The sequence below is a fragment of the Schistocerca cancellata genome, chromosome 2, assembly GCF_023864275.1.
Source record: "Schistocerca cancellata isolate TAMUIC-IGC-003103 chromosome 2, iqSchCanc2.1, whole genome shotgun sequence".
In the NCBI taxonomy this organism is placed as follows: domain Eukaryota; kingdom Metazoa; phylum Arthropoda; class Insecta; order Orthoptera; family Acrididae; genus Schistocerca; species Schistocerca cancellata.
The window spans coordinates 341,597,896-341,612,894 of NC_064627.1; the positions used below are offsets into that span (position 1 = coordinate 341,597,896).

The 14,999-nt window shown below is 40.7% G+C and overlaps 1 protein-coding gene across 1 annotated transcript in view; it reads right to left on the reverse strand.

Annotated features, from left to right (window-relative positions):
• Positions 1-14,999, reverse strand: part of LOC126161731 (transmembrane protein KIAA1109) — a 493,460-nt gene that overhangs the window by 196,780 nt on the left and 281,681 nt on the right. The gene's annotated exons all lie outside the window — the stretch shown is intronic.

Genomic DNA, 14,999 nt, shown 5'->3' on the forward strand with positions numbered 1-14,999 from the left:
TTACCTTAGGGGGAAAAAAAGGACAGATATACGCGCGCGCGCGCACACACACACACACGCACACACATATATATATATATATACAGACACAAGCAGACATTTGCCTTTACATATGTCTGCTTGTGTCTGTATATGTGTGGATGGATATGTGTGTGTGTGTGTGTGTGTGTGTGTGTGTGCGCGAGAGAGTATATCTGTCCTTTTTTCCCCCTAAGGTAAGTCTTTCCGCTCCCGGGATTGGAATGACTCCTTACCCTCTCCCTTAAAACCCATATCCTTTCGTCTTTCCCTCTCCTTCCTTCTTTCCTGATGAAGCAACCGTGGGTGGTGAAAGCTTGAATTGTGTGTGTGTTTGTGTTTGTTAGTGTGTCTATCAACATACCAATGCTTTCGTTTGGTAAGTTACATCATCTTTGTTTTTAGATATATTTTTTCCACGTGGAATGTTTCCCTCTATTATATTCATATCTTTTATTAATTGGTTAGCTATAGACAAAGTCTGTTAAGGGCATTCTTTTTTCTTTTTCATTCTTTTTTTACAAATGGATTCACCTTGTCTCAGAAAATAACTGTTTTCATATTTGGTAAGTTGGTTTAGCAAACTGAAACTCAGTGCAGCTTATATGAGAGAAAAAGTCATAAAATATTCACTAAATTACACACATTGTGTGTGGAGCATCAGTGTAAGGAAAAAGAATAAATAAGAATCAGGAAACAACATAGTTCAAAAGTGTGATAAATTTGTAGTTAAGTATGGAATGAAGTTAAAAAGGAGATATAGAAGTGCAGGCAACTTATAATACTGGTGCAAGAGTGAAACACATGCCACTGTGGCCACCAGTACCTGCATTTTGAAGTGCGCGTAACACTGTACTTAAAGTGGACAAATTGTGGTAGCACACAAGGCATTAATATTTCTGTGTGGAGTACTATATCTCTGTGTGTTATGGATCAATCAGCCACAAGTGAGTGTTTGCCTTCAACACTACAGCTGCGATTGTCTTATCTTTCAGACTGTTTTGTGGTCTTCAAACTTACTGATGTGTTGGAAACCATAATTATTATATGAAATTCTCTCTCTCTCTCTCTCTCTCTCTCTCTCTCTCTCTCTCTCACACACACACACACACACACACACACACACACACACACACACATGCACGTGCGCGCACGTGCCAGTCAAGTACACTTTTCTGTCAAAGGAATGCAGATGCAAATATAAAAGCAGGCACCATACGTAAATTTATGACAAATTCCAACAGCACAAAAACTGGGTAATGATCTCAGCAAAGTACTCCAGGACATTACATTAAAACATCTAAAACATAAGGCAAACAGTTACAAATGCAGACATATGCCATTCTATAACTTAACATAAAAAATTTACCATCATTAATATTTGCAGGACTACTTGAAAATTGGGCAACAGCTGAGACTCCTTGTATACAAGCAACCAATTAAAGTCTCTGTATAGCAGAAACTATATATATATATATATATATATATATATATATATATATATACACTGACTTAACGCAGTACTGAAATGCAAACTGCAGTTTCACTACTGGCTTTAATTTTTCCCTCTTAAGTTAAAATTACTGGTTTTGTAATTGGCTAGGGTTATCATTGCTTGAAGTATATTAGAGAACACCTTCTGGCAAATGAAATTTTACAATCAATAATCCAAGGATCATTCATTTTTAATTATTTCCCCAGTTACACGGTTTGAAAACTAAGCACATTGTTGATGATAGGCCATTTATCACATCTTTTTATAATGTTATAGACCACAGTGGAGTAAGAATTACAAAGTATACATCAAAGAGCATAAAATTTTTCTTGTCATATCAATAACAGTTCGTTGTATTCACAGCAAAGAACCAGTTATTATGACTAAACTAATGATAACCAATAATTCTTTTTCATCAAAGTAATATCAAAGGTTCATCTTTTACCTCTACAACTGTTGCTATTAGTTATTTATTCCAATACTTTGCAAAGTTGCTAATCAATGCCCAAAGGGTGGTGGCAAAGCATCAATTTTCTAAAGCAGTATGACACAATAATCATAACATTCATAGCTCAAATCTCGCAAGCAGTATACGTTTTTTTTTTACTTTTTTAAAAATTCCATGTTCATAACAAAACAGAAATGATAATTGACAAATATTTAATCATAATTTTTTTAATAAAAAGTAATTTTTACTTTTAATTGCTTAATTGTACACTCCTGGAAATGGAAAAAAGAACACATTGACACCGGTGTGTCAGACCCACCATACTTGCTCCGGACACTGCGAGAGGGCTGTACAAGCAATGATCACACGCACGGCACAGCGGTCACACCAGGAACCGCGGTGTTGGCCGTCGAATGGCGCTAGCTGCGCAGCATTTGTGCACCGCCGCCGTCAGTGTCAGCCAGTTTGCCGTGGCATATGGAGCTCCATCGAAGTCTTTAACACTGGTAGCATGCCGCGACAGTGTGGACGTGAACCGTATGTGCAGTTGACGGACTTTGAGCGAGGGCGTATAGTGGGCATGCGGGAGGCCGGGTGGACGTACCGCCGAGCAACGTGGGGCGTGAGGTCTCCACAGTACATTGATGTTGTCGCCAGTGGTCGGCGGAAGGTGCACGTGCCCGTCGACCTGGGACCGGACCGCAGCGACGCACGGATGCACGCCAAGACCGTAGGATCCTACGCAGTGCCGTAGGGGACCACACCGCCACTTCCCAGCAAATTACGGACACTGTTGCTCCTGGGGTATCGGCGAGGACCATTCGCAACCGTCTCCATGAAGCTGGGCTACGGTCCCGCACACCGTTAGGCCGTCTTCCGCTCACGCCCCAACATCGTGCAGCCCACCTCCAGTGGTGTCGCGCAGGCGTGAATGGAGGGACGAATGGAGACGTGTCGTCTTCAGCGATGAGAGTCGCTTCTGCCTTGGTGCCAATGATGGTCGTATGCGTGTTTGGCGCCGTGCAGGTGAGCGCCACAATCAGGACTGCATACGACCGAGGCACACAGGGCCAACACCCGGCATCATGGTGTGGGGAGCGATCTCCTACACTGGCCGTACACCACTGGTGATCGTCGAGGGGACACTGAATAGTGCACGGTACATTCAAACCGTCATCAAACCCATCATTCTACCATTCCTAGACCGGCAAGGGAACTTGCTGTTCCAACAGGACAATGCACGTCCGCATGTATCCCGTGCCACCCAACGTGCTCTAGAAGGTGTAAGTCAACTACCCTGGCCAGCAAGATCTCCGGATCTGTCCCCCATTGAGCATGTTTGGGACTGGATGAAGCGTCGTCTCATGCGGTCTGCATGTCCAGCACGAACGCTGGTCCAACGGAGGCGCCAGGTGGAAATGGCATGGCAAGCCGTTCCACAGGACTACATCCAGCATCTCTATGATCGTCTCCATGGGAGAATAGCAGCCTGCATTGCTGCGAAAGGTGGATATACACTGTACTAGTGCCGACATTGTGCATGCTCTGTTGCCTGTGTCTATGTGCCTGTGGTTCTGTCAGTGTGATCATGTGATGTATCTGACCCCAGGAATGTGTCAATAAAGTTTCCCCTTCCTGGAACAATGAATTCACGGTGTTCTTATTTCAATTTCCAGGAGTGTATAATATATATATATATATATATATATATATATATATATATATATATAAAAACCATAAATTTATTTAATTTCTAGAAATAAATACTTGATTTTCTATCTGAAGTTCCACATTTTTGTACGAAATTTTAATTTATTGTAAATAATTTTCTTAATACCAGTAATTGAAAATATACAGACATTACTCTTTATTTTAAAAATTATGATTCAATATTTGTTAATTAACATATCCATTTCTAAATATGTATATGGAATTTTAAATATAGTACAAAAAATGGTCACCAGCTACTATAAAATCAGAGACTTCATGATTAAAATCCTATTACACTAAGCACTCAGCTACCAACAAATTTGTTAATACATTACCAATGTTTTGTACTTAATAGCACTTAGGAATCCACACCCTCAAAAGGGATATTTTTTTAATATACACTCATGGAAATTGAAATAAGAACACCGTGAATTCATTGTCCCAGGAAGGGAAAACTTTATTGACACATTCCTGGGGTCAGATACATCACATGATCACACTGACAGAACCACAGGCACATAGACACAGGCAACAGAGCATGCACAATGTCGGCACTAGTACAGTGTATATCCACCTTTCGCAGCAATGCAGGCTGCTATTCTCCCATGGAGACGATCGTAGAGATGCTGGATGTAGTCCTGTGGAACGGCTTGCCATGCCATTTCCACCTGGCACCTCAGTTGGACCAGCGTTCGTGCTGGACGTGCAGACCGCGTGAGACGACGCTTCATCCAGTCCCAAACATGCTCAATGGGGGACAGATCCGGAGATCTTGCTGGCCAGGGTAGTTGACTTACACCTTCTAGAGCACGTTGGGTGGCACGGGATACATGCGGATGTGCATTGTCCTGTTGGAACAGCAAGTTCCCTTGCCGGTCTAGGAATGGTAGAACGATGGGTTCGATGACGGTTTGGATGTACCGTGCACTATTCAGTGTCCCCTCGACGATCACCAGTGGTGTACGGCCAGTGTAGGAGATCGCTCCCCACACCATGATGCCGGGTGTTGGCTCTGTGTGCCTCGGTCATATGCAGTCCTGATTGTGGCGCTCACCTGCACGGCGCCAAACACGCATACGACCATCATTGGCACCAAGGCAGAAGCGACTCTCATAGCTGAAGACGACACGTCTCCATTCGTCCCTCCATTCACGCCTGTCGCGACACCACTGGAGGCGGGCTGCACGATGTTGGGGTGTGAGCGGAAGACGGCCTAACGGTGTGCGGGACCGTAGCCCAGCTTCATGGAGACGGTAGCGAATGGTCCTCGCCGATACCCCAGGAGCAACAGTGTCCCTAATTTGCTGGGAAGTGGTGGTGCGGTCCCCTACGGCACTGCGTAGGATCCTACGGTCTTGGCGTGCATCCGTGCGTCGCTGCGGTCCGGTACCAGGTCGACGGGCATGTGCACCTTCCGCCGACCACTGGCGACAACATCGATGTACTGTGGAGACCTCACGCCCCACGTGTTGAGCAATTCGGCGGTACGTCCACCCGGCCTCCCGCATGCCCACTATACGCCCTCGCTCAAAGTCCGTCAACTGCACATACGGTTCACGTCCACACTGTCGCGGCATGCTACCAGTGTTAAAGACTGCGATGGAGCTCCGTATGCCACGGCAAACTGGCTGACACTGACGGCGGCGGTGCACAAATGCTGCGCAGCTAGCGCCATTCGACGGCCAACACCGCGGTTCCTGGTGTGTCCGCTGTGCCGTGTGTGTGATCATTGCTTGTACAGCCCTCTCGCAGTGTCTGGAGCAAGTATGGTGGGTCTGACACACCGGTGTCAATGTGTTCTTTTTTCCATTTCCAGGAGTGTAGTAAGTAACTGATGTCTTTGATATCAGAAATTACTGATTTTCATAGTTATTGTACTTTAATGAGTGAAACAAACAAATAATTTCACAATTAATATTTTCTTTAACACAATCACTTAAAAGTTTTAAAGCGTTAGCCAGTATTTGCCATCATTGGCATAACTGTAGCAGCATCAGGATGCTCCTCAACACATACTTCGGACAAAGCATTTCTTGGGGACCATCCTGGTGACACTTCAACAGTTCTAATGATGGCTAACAGTGGCCAATACAGTATAAAAATTTTAAGTGTTTCCAAAAAAGAATATATTAAAGGTAAAAATAAAGTGTCAATCACTGTCTCCCAACAAAATGTCACTTTTTCACAAAAATATAAATCTGATTTTATATATGTGACAAACATATGTAAAAAGTCTACACGCTTTACATTAAAAGGAACATTAGTACCACACACAAACATTTTATAAACATACTTAAGCACAGCAGTAATAAAACAAGAACTAGTGCACCACAGGTCTGATATAGCGCAATATATTCTTTGTAGAAAATAGCAAGCTTTGTGTAATCAGCATTTTCATACGTTTGAACATGCTGACACTATATGAAATATATCAACTCCAGTATATATGAGGAAATTCACAAAGTCATATCACATACATCATATTAACATCAATAAAATTGCAATTTCATTGAACTGAAATTTTAAAAAATGTAGCAAAGATATCTAAACTCTTTCCTTTAATATTGCCAAATCATTTGAGGTATCATTTGAATAGGCTTAGACAATATTAAAATTGAAATTATTAGGAGAGATAATAACAGCTAATGTTAGTTTAAAAGTGGCACCCAATAAAAATTTACAACTCTTAATTGTCACACAAGCAAATTTTGATACTAAAAGAGTCTTCTGTCTTCAACCATGGGATTCTTTTTCACTATAGAAATCATAAGCAAAGATTTAAGGAACGTCGCTTTGAGGTTGAAAGGATCAGTGTCAGATTATAAATCCAATAGTTTGGGGTTCAATCCTCAGTCAGCCCTAGGTTTTTCCCCCTCTCATTTATAACTTGTTTCATCTCTAACAATGATTTGCACACACTGAAAACATTAAGTTACATTGTGCTTCCGAGTTCTTGAACCTGTAGTTCCCCCAATAACTGGCAGGGTAAGTTAATTCCTACCTCCAGTAGGATCATGCTTATTAGAGAAAAGAGGTGTTGAAATCACTCTTACTGAACTGAAAGCTAAGCCTATATCTTAAACTTGAAAGGAAAAGTCATTGTAATTATCTATAACATTTACCTTTCTTCAAACATTCAACTCTCCACTTTTGCCACTAATATTTATCCTCTCATCAGTTTCATGAGTGTTTCGGTGGTCTTGCTTGCAAGCTTCACACAAGAAAATAACAAAATTACTAGCTGTATATATTGTGTCCCTTACTTAAAATAAATAAATAAACAAATAAAAATAAAAAAAAAAACAGACTGGCAAACATACCATGTCCAAAGAGCTACAGCTCCAGCAATTCAGAATTATGGAACCAAGTGCCAAAGAAAAATTGAGAGGATAATAAGTCACCCATCTTACAAAATTTTCTGCTCTTTTATTAACGACGACAAATGATCGAAGTTTCTTTCTCTTATTTGCCCCACTTTCTTCATCTTTGGTTAACTAATGCAACCTACATCCATTTGAACCTGCTTTTACATTTGAGCCTTGGTTTCCCTTTACACTTCTCTTCATTACTAAACTCATGCCAAAGAAAGTCCATAATCAACTGATCCCTTAGTCAGATTGCTCTACAAACTTCTTTTCTCCCCATTTCGATTGAGTAGCTCCCCATTACTTATTCAATCTACCCATCTAATCTTCGGCATTCTTCCCTAGCACCACATTTTAAAGCTTCTACTCTCTTTTTGTTCAAACTGTTTGTAATCCAAGTTCCACTTCTGTACAAGGCTACACTCCTGACAAACTCCTTCAAAAAAAAGACTCCCTAAAATTTAAATTTGTATATTTGATGTTAACTGATACCCCTTTGTCAGAAATGCTTTCCTTGATATTGTCAGTCTGTATTTTATAGTCCCTCTACTTCAGCGACTCTCATCTTTTACTGCCTCATTTCCTAATCTAATTTCCTCAGCATTTGATGATTTAATCCAATCACATTCCATTACACTTTTTTTCTTTTGTTGATGCTCATCTTATAACTTCTCCCCCCCCCCCCCCCCCAACACCATCCATTCTGTTCAGTTTCTCTTCCAAGTCCTTTGCCATCTTTGACAGAATTACAATGTCATCAGCAAACCTGGTGATTTTTATTTCCTCTATCTGAACTTCATTCCCTTTCCAATTTTCTCCTTTATTTCCTTCACATCCTGCTCAAGTTACAGATTGAATAACATTTTTGTTTCATTCCTTTCTCAACTACTGCTTCCCTTTCATGTCTTTAGACTCTGCAGTTTGGTTTCTGTACTAGTTTTACATAACCTTTCGCTCCCCGTATTTCATCCCTCCTACCTTCATAATTTCAAAAATGTAGCCAAATTTGCAACAATAAATTATTAAACAGATAATGGGGAAATATTCACACCTGTCTGCACTTCCCTTTGTTGCAACTGGAATTACTACATTCTTTTTTAAGTTTGAGATTATTTCGCATGTCTCACGTACTAATGAGCTAAAGCATGACCACTGCCTACTGCAAGACTGAATGCCAACAGATGCTATTGCAGGCACATGAGGCATTACAAAATATATATAAGCAGAGCAGAGACAAATGCGGAATGATTCTAGTGAAAATACAGACTGCAACTGGGGAATTTCACTGACATAGTGACTTTGACAAAGGGGAGATAGTTAGTGCCCAGCACCTGGAGATGAGTATCTCAGAAATGATGAATATGGTTGGCTGTTTGTGTCTTACTTTCATGTTCATCTATCGAAAAATGTTGAAGGTCTATAAGACTGTGGGACAATAGAAGGTGATAGGTGTCCACATCTCACCACAGAATGTGGAAGCTTGGAAGCCTGCCTACTCTGTAAAGCAGGATAGATCTGATGGCAGAGTACAGTGCTGGCACAGGCCCAACTGTTTCAGACCACACTGTTCAGCACAATTTGCTGAACATGGAGCTCTACAGAATATCCATACGTGTTCCCATGTTGACTCAATCGTATCATCAACTGCAATTGCAGTAGGACACTTATCATCCAGATTGGACTGTAGATCAATGGGAATGTGCTGCCTGGTCAGAAATCACATTGCTAGTTACAACACATCAATATTCACATCTATAAAAGCAGTCATCCACGTGAACAGTTGGTCAAACATGCCCCTTGCCTGCCCTCAGTCCAGTGGGCTTAATTATGCTATGGGGATATACACATGGGCTTATATGGGACCTATGGTAGCACTTGATGGAAAGCACCACGGCAGCTGTGGACTTTGTGAACACCACTGCCATCCAGCTGCATCCTTTCATGACTGATGAGTTCCCCAATGGTAATGGCATCTTCCAGCAGGATAACTGTCATAAATAGTCTTTACGGGTTTGTCACCGGATCACGTTGTGCAAATTCCATGATATTTCCTTGGAGCAACTGTCCAACATGGTTAGGTACCAGGCCACCCGCAAGGTTGAACTACCCGAAGAAGTCTGACAGTTGCTCCGAGGAAATATTGTGGAACTTGCACAGCGTGATCCGGCAGCAAACTCGTGAAGACGATTTACAACATGTCCTCCGGGAGAGTATGGAGAGTCACATCAGAATAACTGTCCTTGTCACAAGGCCAGAACTGTGGTACAGTGGTGTGAGGCGCATGACAGTGAACTCACACTGATGTCTTGGCCACCAAAATCACTTGATCTGAACCCAATAGAATATATCTGGGACACTATTGGGTGCCCACTCCAAGCCCACAAACCAATGGCTCATAATTTACCAGAATTGTGTGACATACGAATAAGTTATCTGGTGCCACACATCTTCAGAAACCTTCCAAATACTAGTCAAATCCATGCATGCTAAGTCACTGTTTTATTGCATTCCAGGTGGACCACATACCAGGTGAAATAATTTTGTCAAGCATGGCACTCCCACAAACCTCAATAATTCTGAAGGAAAATCATCTAATCTAGGTGCCTTGTTACCATTTTGTTCCTTCAGTGTTCTGTCAAATTCTTCTCACAGTATCATATCTCCTATCTCATTTTCATTTATTTCCTCTTCCATTTCTTTTCATGTTGCCTCCAATTTCTCATTTCCCATGTGTGTATTGTTTCTATCTTTCAGTCTTTGCTTCTTTCCTTAGTGTCACCTGAGCTCTTATTATTCATACAGCTGCTTCTCTTCCCTCTAAAAGCCTCTTTAATTTTCTTGTAGGTGGCAACTATCTTTCCCCTGGTCATGCATGCTTGAATAGCCTTGAATTTGCCTTCTAGCCATAACTGCTTGGCCATTCTGCACTTTCTGCCTATTTCATTTTTTGATGTCTGTATTCCTTTTTACTTATTCCATTTTCATATTTTCTCCTTTTATCAATGAAATTGAATATCTAGTGTATTATCTATGGACTTCTACTGAGCCTTGTCTTTTGCTTATTTTATCCCCTTCTGACTTCGCTGTCAATCCTTGAAGCTAGCCATTCGTCTTCTATTGTATTCCATTCCCGGGTTCAGTCAATTGTTACCTAATACTCCCCTTGAAGCTCCCAACAACTTCTTGTTCTTCCAGGTAATTCAGTTCTCATACCATCAGTTTCCAACATTTCTGCAATGTCTTCACTTTTCATCTGCAGTTTGTAACCAATAAATTACGATCAGAGTCCTAACCTTTCCTTGAAAATATTTTCCAGTTTAAAATCTGGTTTCGAAATCTCTGGTTTATCATTTTATAATCAATCCAAAATTTTCTAGTGTATCCAGTACCCTCCATGTACTGGGTGGTTATAACTAAATATCCCCTATTTAACATGTTATAGCACGGAAACTAATTACAGTACGATTACCAAGCGTGATAGCATTAATTTCTACAGTATGGGGTGCATGATCTCCATGTGTCACAGCGCCACCGTCCAGTTCCAACTACGGCCACCAGGTGCCGTGATCAGTCATCATGATTCATAATATCACACACCCGACCAGTCGCAGTGCTCTTGTTGACCTATCAACCTGAGTTTGGACAAAAGGAGCAGGGAATTACCAGTGAAGCTCTGTAATTAAAACAAAAGTAATGATGCAGCTGCACTTCGAAAATATTGCTGGCTGAAAAGATTATGGAAAGGCCCTCTTTCTCCACCTGCTGTGCGGAGCATGATGAAGAAGTTCGAATCAACTGGAGAACTGGGCATCGCTCCAGGAAGATGCTGACAAGTGGTTTCACAACAGGTGGTTGATGAAATTGCTGTTGTTATGGCAGACAACACTGCAATTCCCAATTGTAAGACAGTGCGTGTGATTAGTCATGACAGTTGAACATCCCATGATCTACTGTACGGAATGTGCTTTGAACCATTCTCAAATGGTATTCATATAAGACCCATGTTGTACAGCAGCTTACACCACAGGATACATAACGACATGTTGACTTCGCTCTCCATTTTCTCGCAAGGATTGAAGTTGAGCAAGGCAGGCTCTGGACCATCCTATGGACAGACGAAGCTGATTTTTCTCTGATGGGTGAGGTGAACACACAGAATTGCCGACTGTGGGGATCTTCACCTTGTCACTGCACATAAATTTCCACTGTATGGTGAATGGGTCGCTGTATTGTGTGGCTTCACGCCAATATTCATAATTGACCCATTCTTTTTTTAACAGGTTAGCACACAAGGATTAAAGATGTGCAGTGTGACTGGCCAGCATTACTGTGATAAGTTTCGCCAGCGTGTCATACCCACCCTACAGGTGAGAGACACATTGAACTCGACACTTTTCATGAAAGATGGGGCCCTACCACACAACGCTCATGAATTTTACCTGCTTCTCCAAACCACATATAGAAACAATCGAATTATCAGCCAATCATTTCCAAATGCTTGGCTGGCACAATCACCTGATCTCACTCCCTGTGATATCTGGTTGTGGGGCTACCTGATGGACAGGGTTTACCAGAGGAACATTCACAAGTGCTGATCTGAAGCCCAGTACATCAAGAGAGGTAGCCAGCATACCTATGGACAGGCTTCATTTTGTTGTGCAGAATGCAATCCTGTGCTTTCAGACTCTTCTGGACACTGATGGGTGCCATATTGAGCCCCTTTTGTAGCAGTAATGGTACCGGGGTGTAATGATGTGATGTACCAAAGCAGCATATTAAAAGTATTTCAACTGAACCGACTCTGCATTTTTTCTCTCCCACATCTCCTTGTCATTAACACTACCAAGTTTGGTACTTGTACAGTAATTAGTTTCCATGTTACGTGTCAAAAAGGGAAAGTTTAATTATAGCCATCCATTATACACAATTCATGAGCCAAGTGTTTTCAATGATTAAATTATGCTTTGGGCAAAATTCTACCAGATACCTTCCCTTTTCATACAGACTGATAATGAGGGCTACAGCTACTGACTGCTACAGTATTTTTAAAAGGAAATTGTAGTAAACCAGGAAAGAGTTGGTAAAAGCAAATCATATGAAAATAAAATGAAACCTCAATTGCTTTTCATGCTCTGCTCTGTATTTTACCTTCATTTTTTCTTTATTAAATTTTTTATTTTTATCATAAATTTTGTACATTCATTCCGGAACCTTGCAACACCATCCCACCAAATGAAGCTTTTTACCCATTCTGCTAATCAATTGAGATTGAACAGTTGCCTTCTATCATTCTCTTTGTCTATCTTCGCCAATTATCACATTATTTGTGCTACACATTAGTATAAATTTTTCAGTCCTCGATCCGTAATATACAAGAAATGCAAACCATTCATTCAGATTCTGCATGGTCACTCAAAACTGTTTTTACAATTTGGTGGTAACACCAGATGATGAAAAACCCATCTTCTCATGACTACAGATAAATAAAATGAGGGAGGAAATATCATGCAAAGGATTGATGCCGTTAAAAGTAACTGATCTAGTGTAACATTTTCTTGAAATAAACGGTTACCACAGGCACACTCAAGACTCTAATGGTAGTGCAATTCAATTCTACTACAAGAGAGCTCATGCCTCTAATGAGTACCTACTACTGCAAAGTTTGGTTTCATATGCTTCATAAACAAAACTGTAACTGCAACTACAACAGTTTTTCTACACAGCTCACAGTACTTACTAATGTTTATATCAGTTTCAAATCTGCGCTGGCTCGTTGCAGCTGATGCTGCAGCAGTGAACGGATTTGTTCCGGCACTAGCGAGAATTGGGAAGACAATACTGGCACGAGATGACGAAGGAGGATGAGATGGTGCAAGGGATTTTTTTCTATGTTTGCGGGAGTGGGTATGAGCATGATGATGAGTGTGACCATGGGAATGGTGGTGATGGTGGTGATGTATGGAGGGAGGGGAGGGTGAGTTGAAAAGGCTGTCTACACCCCCCATCACGATGCCCGGAGTTGGCAATGGTGTCTGTGGCATAGAAGTCAGTTGAGTGATGTTCATGAACTCATCTGGCTTCAGGTTGGCTCCTGTACACAGATCATTATGTCAGTATTCTTTAAGCATACAACCGTTTCTGACCAATAAGTTATAAACATAACATAGTAAAATACAGGTATTTATTGACATTGCCACTAATAATTTGATAATTTTGTATGTTATTAAAAAAAAATGGTTCAAATGGCTCTGAGCACTATGGGACTCAACATCTTAGGTCATAAGTCCCCTAGAACTTAGAACTACTTAAACCTAACTAACCTAAGGACGTCACACACACCCATGCCCGAGACAGGATTCGAACCTGCGACCGTAGCAGTCCCGCGGTTCCGGACTGCAGCGCCAGAACCGCTAGACCACCGCGGCCGGCTGTATGTTATTACACTAACTGATTGTGATAAATGCTAACAGCTGAAAATTATGCTACAAAACAGACATTGTTTACTATCTATGATGTTTGTCCCATACGTCATACAATGTCACTATCACTGCAGTTACTGCAACTGATCTACATTAATATGTACTTACACAAAGTAGCCCAGACCCATCAAGAACAATTTGAAGTCCACTGACTGTAGTTCTTATTTCTTTCACAGGCAACCACAGCAACATCCTAAATATTGTGTAAATACTTAAAATTGAATATGGTATACCAAATTGATAAAATTGTATCTCATCTCCAATGTGTTACATATTTGTGGTTTCAACATATTGACTGGTTACAGAAGCTGTTGCCTAAAGTAACTATTATCCACATGGTTATGCCTTTTGAGCATTGGGAAGATGAAAATATGTTATCACAACTAATACTAATTTGCAAATATGTGAGATGAAAGCTTTCATACAGTACATAACAGCAAGGGGGTCTCAAAAAAGTATGTGAGAAGTGGCAAAAAAGAAGCTACTAGGGAGTTTTCTGTTAGGGAGTTTTGCCAACTTAAAGTAGGGTGTAAACTACACCTAAATCAAAATAACAAAGTGATTGACAGCAGAGGACAGTTGAACACAGACAGGAGTGATATCATTAATTCACTATTAACCATGCATGCAACATGGCTGTGACAGCTACAACAGTGTGGTTGCACAACAAATTTATTCACACAGTCATCTGTTAATATACATTATTCAATTTGCTTTGAAAGATCATAACAGCCTTATGACTTTTCTATATAATAATGCATATTGTTTGAGATATTGGGTTGTGTAAATTAAACATGCTGAACTGAGAAATAAAGTAATTGAATAACAATTTGAAATATCAGCAGGAAGGATCATCTGCAACTGACAGTGTGGTACCTGCACCAGTGCAGAGCAGTATTGCAACAATGAATAGAACAGATGTCAGTCGTGACTAAGTTCATTCTCTCATTGGTTGTTGCTGCAGCACCTGTCCTGTACACAACTGTCAGTCATGTTGTTACTCTGGTCCATGTGCACAAAAACTGTTTTACAAAGAACCATACAGACAATGCAAGTTTTTTCACATGTTCATATTGTGCTGTGCGAGGTAGTTTCTTGCAAATTTCTACTGTAGTTAGGATTTGTGGATACTTGATACACCATAAAAAAATGATTCAGTAGTATAGATGTCCTGCAACTTAGATTTTCGCATGAACATTCAATTCATTCACTGAGAAACAACTAAGGGCATAACATTTTAACCCAGTTGTGTCTACATCTCATGCTGAAAAATAAATATCTGGAAACCAAGAAACTATTTATCCAATAACATTTTGGATCCTCAGTTCTGTTACTAATGTATGTGGTGTATTTTAGGACCAACTGCCTATGTAAAATGATTACCACCACGCACTAACTCATATGTATTCTGTGTACATAAAAATGTGTTATAATTTCAGAAGTATATGTTCAACTCACCAATTAGTTAAGTGTTGTAAAAATGA